At 36.0% G+C, this 9,085-nt stretch overlaps 1 non-coding gene across 1 annotated transcript; it reads left to right on the top strand.

Annotated features, from left to right (window-relative positions):
• The first annotated feature begins 4,003 nt into the window (after window positions 1-4,003).
• Window positions 4,004-4,107, top strand: LOC133775556 (U6 spliceosomal RNA). Its single transcript, XR_009868282.1, has one exon. It is a non-coding gene; the product is annotated as a U6 spliceosomal RNA (small nuclear RNA).
• The last annotated feature ends 4,978 nt before the right edge of the window (window positions 4,108-9,085 follow it).

Here is a 9,085-nt window from a genome sequence, read left to right as displayed (position 1 = left end):
TCTGCTTTGCAACTATTTCATTCACTTGGCACACATTTCAACATATTTTTAAAACTGTCCACACAAATACTCAACTTCATTTTCCGCATTCCTTTTTTCTGTATTTTTACTTTTATAAATCAAGGATAAAATACATGCCATATAATGAAAGGCTTAAATTTGAAATTACTTCCCATATAGTAGAAAATGCTAAACACGGACTATTCACTTTTCATGTATCTTATCCTTTCGGAGAATGTTATTGAATTACATTTATGCAAAAAATATATTGAGTAGAGGCCAGTGTCCTCTTTCAATCCAGCTCCCTCTTAATGGTCTGAGATAGTGGGAGATGGCCCAAGTGCTTGGGCCCCTGCACTCACGTGAGAGAAATGGAAAAACTCCTGGCTCCTGGCTTCAGATCAGCCCAGCTCCAGTTGCAGCCATTTGGGGAGTGAACCATCGGAAGGAAGACCTCTCTCTGTCTTGTCTCTATAACTCTGCCTCTCAAATAAATAAGTAAATCATTTAAAAAAAGAGAGAGATTTGGTAAAGGGAACAAAACTAACAATCAAAATTAAATTATGAAGATGAGTTCTATTTACCTTATACGTACTTCTGATCTGGGAATTAGTGTTTGGTCAGACACATATGCAACCTACATTAATTAAATGTCAAATATATAGCCTTTAGCTAATAGTTGCAGATGATAGCTAATGGTTACAAGCTTTTCTGTCCAACTAATAAATTATGCACAAATCCATCTAACTGGACTCTTTGGTGGAATGAATACTAATAATTTTTTGACTCTTGGTAATAGCTACCTGAGTAAATACCAAATATTGAGGCTGGCACCGCAGCTCAATAGGCTAATCCTCCACCTTGCAGCACCGGTACACCAGGTTCTAGTCCCGGTCTGGGCACCGGATTCTGTCCCGGTTGCCCCTCTTCCAGGCCAGCTCTCTGCTGTGGCCAGGGAGTGCAGAGGAGGATGGCCCAAGTCCTTGGGCCCTGCACCCCATGGGAGACCAGGAGAAGCACCTGGCTCCTGGCTCCTGGCTTCGGATCAGCGCGGTGCGCCGGCCGCAGCGGCCACTGGAGAGTAAACCAACGGCAAAGGAAGACCTTTCTCTCTCTCACTGTCTACTCTGCCTGTTAAAAAAAAAAAAAAAAGAAAGAAAAAAAAGAAAAAGAAAAAGAAATACTAAATACTGATAGGCAATTGTTGCTTTTGCTTTGGGCAAAACAAACAAGCAGAATAAATGACATGATTTACTAGAAACAGACACAAAGAACATAAAATTTTCATAGAATGCTTTAGAAAGATTTTTATAAGTTAAATAGACTTGGACAATTACTTGTGTTAAGACAATTTTACCTAAAGACAGAATTTTCCTGAAACAGAAGTTTCCATAAATTTCCTTTTCCCAGTATGGATTATTGATTTATAGAGCATAATTTCAGCAGTTCTTCTAGAACAATTTTTGACAGTTTTTGTCAAGAATTCTAAGCAAGTTTACTAAAGCCACGGATGCATTTTGTAGCAGTTTAATGTTCTTAGTTCCTACTAAGGATACAGTTGCACAAAGGGAAACAAATTATCCCTCTTTTAGACTATATCATAGTCTTCTCAGCTAGACAGAGGTTAAGGATTAAAATACTTTTCAACACAGAAAAACTAAGGATAAATCCTATTTGTTTCTTTTTTTGTTTATAAATAGAAAATTTGATAAGAAAATTGAAAGCAAATTTGTTGATATAATCCATTCTAATTTCTGGTGAGACATCATCAAGCCAAATGTGCTTATATATTTAACATATATCATCACATAAAATAGCTTGTTCAATACTCTTAAAATTAATAATAGTGAACTTTCAGGGGCTGGCGCAGTAGGTTACTGCCCTGGCCTGAAGCGCCAACATCCCATATTGGTGCTGGTTCGAGACCCGGCTGCTCCACTTCTGATCCAGCTCTTTGCTATGGCCTGGGATAGCAGTGGAAGATGGCCCAAGTCCTTGGGCTCCTGCATCCACGTGGGAGACCCAGAAGAAACTCCTGGCTCCTGGCTTAGGATCTGTGCAGCTCTGGCTGTTGCAGCCAGTTGGGGAGTGAAACATCGGATGCAAGACCTCTTTCTCTCTCTGCATCTTCTCTCTCTGTGTAACCTTGACTTTCAAATAAATAAATAAATCTTTAAAATTAATAATAATCATGAGCTTCTGATTAGTTGAAGGTGTCAATACCAATGTTGCAAAATGTATATGCTTATAGGTATAGTAAGTAGTGTATGAGTATGTCTAAGTGTATGTATGTATTTTTGTATATAACCAAACTGAAAGTGAAAATGAAAATCAAAAGCAAATACCAAATAAAATGCTATAATTTTATAAAATCTATTAATTTATGATTGGAAAATATACTATATATGTAATATATAGGTGTAAAATATGTAATACATATGTAATACACATATACACACAAATAATGCTCAGGGTATATCCTCAGAAAGTTTATAGTAAAGAGTGCAAAACATTTGGGAACAACTTTCTAGGAGGAAGTGAGTTTTAGTCTAGAAACTAAAGATCTAGAAAAATAATTCAATTCACTTATTTTAGAAGTTCATAGAGAAACATCCCGTGTGTGTCTCCTGTCTCATTCTCAGGTAGTTTCTTAGAACAGCAATTACTGATTCAGGACTTTGATATAACATACACTTTCGCTTTGATCTTTGAGGAATACATTTCTCTTAGAATTTAGCTATTTTAATTATACCTAGTATAAATTTTAGGCACTTGAAAAATGAGTTTATCAACTACTGGGATGAAGCCTCATACAAAACTTGAAAAAGTTTTATAGTGTGATTATCTAGTTGGTGTTTCAATTTTTCTAATATGCTTGTACTATACAGTAAAACAAAAGAATACAGAATGTGAAGTTACTTTAGGAAGTTCACAGAAATCATGTATTATGAAAAAAACTATGCATGAATTTCAAACATGTTGCACTAGAATAAACCTCTTTTAATTCTATTCTCCATGAACTTTTAAAAATACCTTCACCTGAGATTTAGGAAAAAAATAAATCAATCAGCATTTCCAGGGTGAAGAGTTTGAAAATCAGCAAGTTTTTTTACTTCCCCTGAAGTAATACTGATGAATAGCTAGGTTTTAGAAGCACTGATGTGATAAGACTTTCATTAGTAGACCTGGCCACTTAACACAATGCGATCACTACATATTTGTATCAGCTTAAGAAATCTCTTTTAGAGAGTGGTTCTTAGTTTACCTATAAATAAGAGTAATGGATGAAAACAGCCTTCAGGTATTTTTCAACACTTACATGGAAGATAAGACAATTTTTGGTATCATAACACACTTTAAAAAAAAAAAAAGAAAATTTATTTATTTTTTTAAAGGCAGAGTTACAGAGAGAGGAGAGACAGAGAGTGGTTTTCTATCCACTGGTTCACTCCCCAAATGGCTGCAACAGCTGGAACTGGGTCAATCAGCCAGGAGCTTCTTCTGGGTCTTGCACATGGGTGCAGGGGCCTGAAGAGTTAGGCCATCCTCCTCTGCTTTCCCAGAAGCTGGATCAGAAGTAGAACAGCTGGGACACAAACTGGGACCTAGGTGGGATGCTGGTGTCACAGGCAGTGTCTTACCTGCTAGGCCACAATGCCAGGCCCTCATAACACACATGTAAAAATGAATTAGAATAGATTAAACAAGGACATATCACATGGTTTCAAACACGTTAAAGGTAACCACTGCATCATGATACTTTGTTTTGATTATGTCCCTGTAATGTAGCCAGGAATGTGATGTAAAATACAATTTTTACAGTGAGTTATGACAGCATTTTGGAAAACACTGTACTAGATTTTTAAAATTCTTTTAATTTTAAACATTTTAAATTCAGTGTCTCTGTGAATTGTATCAAGTGCAGTATGAACAGAGTATTTACAGAAAACAAAAATCTATATATCTTCATTTTTATATATGCTACAAATTAAGATATCAAATAGTGCTTGCTTTGGGAGTACATATTTTAAAATTGGAAGAATACAGAGATTAGCATGTTACTTAAGCAAGGATGATAAGCAAATTCTTGAAGCATTTCATAAAAAAAATAGATAAATCAAGTAGAACCCTGAAAAACTAACATGATTTAAATAAAGTTGCTTGATCCAAGATCAATATATTTTTATACTAGAAACAATTTTTAAAATGTAGTGAATAAATAGAGCCCACTGTATTGAAAAGTGAAATATAAAGCATTCAAAATATTATATATTACTTAAAGAAAAGTGTTTTTAAATAGACAAATAGGAGGAAAAAGAATGAAAATAAGAAAAAAGATGAAAATGTCTACTTCTAAATGATATTACAGTATCAGAAAACAAATCAGCAGAATAGAAAGTCAGGAAATACATTAACATACATATACAAATAAACAAGGATATATGTATATGAGTTAATGAAAAGAAGGATAATATCACTCTTAGGCAGTGGTTCTCAGCCTTGGCTGTACGTTATAATCACCTACGGAACTTTAAAAAATACTGATGTCTGGATTCCAACACCAGAGATTCCAATTTAATTGCTCTGGGGCATGGCCTGGGCATTGGGATTTTTAAAAGCTCCCTAACTAATTATAATATTCCACCAAAGTTGAGAATTATTACTTGAGGGAATTGATTCTGTTATTTACAATCATGCACCAAAATTTGAACCTTGACAACAGACTTCCCAGGTGCCTTAAGAAACCGACAATACTGTTACTTCGATTCACGTGGAAGGAGAGCAAAGAAAACCGTATGGTATATAACTTGTGTGTGTGTATGTGTATCCATATTTAACTTCTCACCGAAGCCCATAGTCTAGGTCCTATCCCATCCTTCATGCTCTCTGTCTCCTCAATGCTTGGCAAGTATTCAGTCAAGGCCAAAGGAATATACATTTTTGTCTACCTTAAACCTCCCAACTCTGTTCAATATTTTATTTCTTTTAAAAGTCATGCTTTAGTCATGTCATATCAGCACAGATACTTTTATATATGAAACATGTTTCCTTTCATAATGGGATTGATAGTATAACACTATGTCATCAACATTCTTATCAACACATGCACACAAGTTTAACCTTTAAAAATATAAATATAAAAACCATACTTATTGAATGCTGGCAATATTCCAGATACACAGATTTATACTACTAAAAATGATAAACAATGTCTTATCCTATGAATTTATCATCTAGTCTGTGGCATAAGAAATAAACAAACAAACAACAACAACAAAAAACAACACACACAAAACCGTGTAAACCAAATACAGTAGAAGCTATAAAGACAAAAACAAATCTAATAAACATTTCATGTTTAGTCTCCTTTACCATAGATTTCTTAATCACTACTAATATAACATAGAAGTTTTACATATGTAATCTGGTATTGGGATATCCCGGAAGGGTTTAAGAGGGGTAAGTGGGTTGAATTGTGGTTCCCCTAAAAGGTATATCTCCCAGGAATGTATAATTATGACTTTATTTTGAAAAAGAATCTTTGCATATGTAATTAACAATTTTGGGATTTCATTTCTTTTTTTCAACTGCTCAGCACTATTCCATAGTGTATAAATATCATAATTTCTTTATCCAAATCATTACACTTAGAGAAATAAGCCAGTCCCCAAAAGACAAATACTATATGTTTTCCTTGATCTGTGGTAACTAATAGAGTACCTAAAATGTAAAGTTTTGAAGGGAAATGGACATCTTGAGATTTGATGATTGTTTACAGTCCTTGTCTCTGCTGTTGGGGAGCAGTGTTTTTTTCTCCATACAATTTATTGAACTCTACTTAGTGTAGGGTTAACCTTATGAGTATAAGGTAAACTGAAAATAGATCTTTGTAAAAACTGAGAGTGGGAAAAGGACATGGGGGGAGAAAGAAAAGAAGAGTGGTAGTTAAGCAGGAGAGAGGGTAGGGTGGGAAGTATCACTATGTTCCTAAATCTGAGTATATGAAATACATGAAATTTTTGTGCCTTAAATAGATCAAAAATTTTCAATATGACATTAACCTCGACTTAGTATGACCTCAAACGTAATGACAGATCTCCTCTCAATGGAAAGGCAAAGGGAGACTTGAGACAGGGACATGAAGGAATGGAACCATGGGAAGACACAGGCAAGGGCTAGAATTCTGCAATAAACCCATTGAGTTAGTCAGCTTTTCATACTTTAGAATACCAGAGAGGAGCTTCCTTGAAAAGGAAATTTTATTTTGACCTGCAGTCTGGTGTCTGTTAGAGGCTGTCCATAGAAGAGCAGGTGTGAAGAAATGATACATGGTGATGCAGAAAGCAGAGGTAATCTAGACCTAGCTAGGCTTACATAACCACCTCTCATCTCATAATTGTGTTCTGAGGGCAAGTCCCTGAGGACATAAAGACCTCCCACTAGTTCCAGCTCTCAAGTCACCACCCTTGATCTCATAATATTAACGTGAAGTTTTATCATCTGCAAGGATTTGGTGAACCAAGTTCTGTTCAATCCCTAACATCTATGCAGGCATCAGAAACTGGAATAGGCAAGAAAGGGTTTTCCCCTAGGGCTTTTGGAGAGGGTCTCAACCTGCTGACACTTTGATTTCATACTTCTTTGCTCAAGAACTATGTGCAAGTACATTTCTATTGTTTAAAGCTTTGAGTTTTGTAGTCATTTGTTAAAGAAGCCATGGAAAACTAACACAAAATGACATGGCCTGACTTAGATTTCAATTTTTAAAAAGATTATGGGAAAGCACTTATGAAACTGAGAAAACCTGGTGCTGGCTGTTCTCATTATCAACACGGAGAGTGTTTATGTTCAGAACTAATGTGGGAGTTTGGATGAAAGCAGTGAGGGCAGAGCAAATGGATGACACAAGAGATGGGAAAAAAGGAGAGATGGGTTTGACTTTCAGAATGCTGGAACAGTTTAATGAATATCTATGCTGTTTACTTAAATGTGAGGAAGAATATTTGGAGAGAGAACAGATTTTTGAAAAAGGAAATAAAGAAGTCATAAAAATAAGAGAGAACATCAGAGTGAATTTGGGTAAGAACAACTTATATTTACAGTTTCACCAAAAAATATTTGTGATTTGAGACACTTTTTAACACATATGTCCTTTACTTATGTATTAGGAAAGAAGAGTGATATGAAGATAGGGGAGAGAGATGAGGGGAGGAGAGGAGAGAGAGAGTTAAAAAAATGCATATACTGGTTCACTCCCCAAATGGTCACAACAACCAGGGGTGGACCACTTCAAATCCAGGATCAGGAACTCCAAATAGTTCTCCCACATTGGTGGCAGGGTCCCAAGTACTTGGGCTATCATTTGCTAATTTCCCAGAAATTTTCTGCAATGATTAGCAGAAAACTGAATCAGTAGTGTAGCAGCTGAGCTTGAACCGCCATTCTGATACAGCATGCCAGGATGCTGGTGTCACAAGTGGTAGCTTAACCTACTGTGCCACAACACTGGCACCTAACCAACAGTTCTTAATATGAATAATGGGCCCAAAATATTTGGAAGTCAATCTTTCATGGGATAACAACAGTAATATAAACAGTTCCTTCCCTGTAAAGGTTTACAAGTTTGAAGAGGAAGACAAATGAAACAATAAACAAAGAAAGATTTCAAATGGTGTTGAAGAAGCACTGGAGGGAAACTCATGTTGGCCCTTGGTGGAGTAGTAAAAGATCAGTAAATTTCAGAGTTTAAATCAACAATGCAAATCAAAATGTGTCATTTCTAAAGGAGGAGAGAATGCTTTGCATTCAAATGCAAAAACCTATATATGAAAGAGCCTGTCATGTTGAAAGTACTTAATAATGAATAGATAGTACCAGTCACATGTGGGAGAGCATATGGGGAAAGAGGTGGCCCATACAGAGTCAATCTAAAGGTTCTTATATGTCACACTAAAAATTCTGACATGTACTTCAGAGATCTGAGATGTTGTTGAGACTTTAAAAGCAGGAGTTCAATATCCGAACAGGTTTTTAGGAACACTATTTTGGAGATATGAGATAACAGAGATAACAGAGAGGAGACACATTATGCATGGTGTGTGGTGCTCCTAGAAAGATGCTAAAAGTAAATGTTGCCCTCAATTAACACACAAGAATATGTTATTACTCTGTTCAAGACAAATAGACTCACAGCAACTGAGGATCAAAGCAATGCCCAGATACTTCCTTCTGAGGGTAATAGTAATGTGCTTTGATTTGCTTGTGTTTCCATGTTCCAAAGTGTTAATATTTGTAATGGTGGGAAGGTGAGGGATATTTTCAGGATAAAAGTTAAGGAGAGGATATGTTTGTCCCTTATATTATACGGTCAGCTGAGGACCTAGCAAACAAAATAACCTAAAATCTAAAGCTAGCAATCCTCTTTAAAAAGTGCTTAGCTTTTCTTTAATCATGAGAATTTGCAATGTATTCCATTCTCAGTAGTCATAGAGAAGGGATATGTTTATTTTAGTGACACTATTCATGAAACTTTATTTTATCTTTACATGATAATTTGGTGTTGGAAGTAGAGAAAGTGAGGCTTTGAACTTGAAAACATCATCAAAAAGAGGATCTGAATCCAATTTTTATAACCATCTCTCTCTGTCTCTATTTTAGTGATTAGGATAGTGAAGTGGGTCATTTGACAGAGTCGATCCTAAAGATTTTATTTTTATTTCTTTATTCACTTATTTATGTATTTAGTTAAGATTATTTATTTATTTGAAAGAGTGACAGAGAGAGCGAGAAGGAGGGAGACAAAGAGAGAGAAAAAGACAAAGAGAAATTTTGTCCAGTGATTCATTCCCCAGATGATCACAATGACCAGGGTTAAGTCCAGCTGAAGTCAGGAATCAGAAGCTTCATCAAGGTCTCCCACGTGGGCAGCAGGGAACCCAGAATTTGGGCTATAGTCTGATGTTTTCCCTGTTTTTCAGGGAGCTGCATTGGAAGTGGAGCTTCCAGGAAATGAATCAGTACCTGTATGGGAGGCCGGTGTCACAAACAGGGGCTTTACCTACTCTGCCGCAATGCCTACCCCTTC

This window comes from Lepus europaeus, chromosome 16 (assembly GCF_033115175.1).
Source record: "Lepus europaeus isolate LE1 chromosome 16, mLepTim1.pri, whole genome shotgun sequence".
NCBI classification, from domain to species: Eukaryota; Metazoa; Chordata; class Mammalia; order Lagomorpha; family Leporidae; genus Lepus; species Lepus europaeus.
This window is presented reverse-complemented; position numbering and strand designations above follow the sequence as displayed.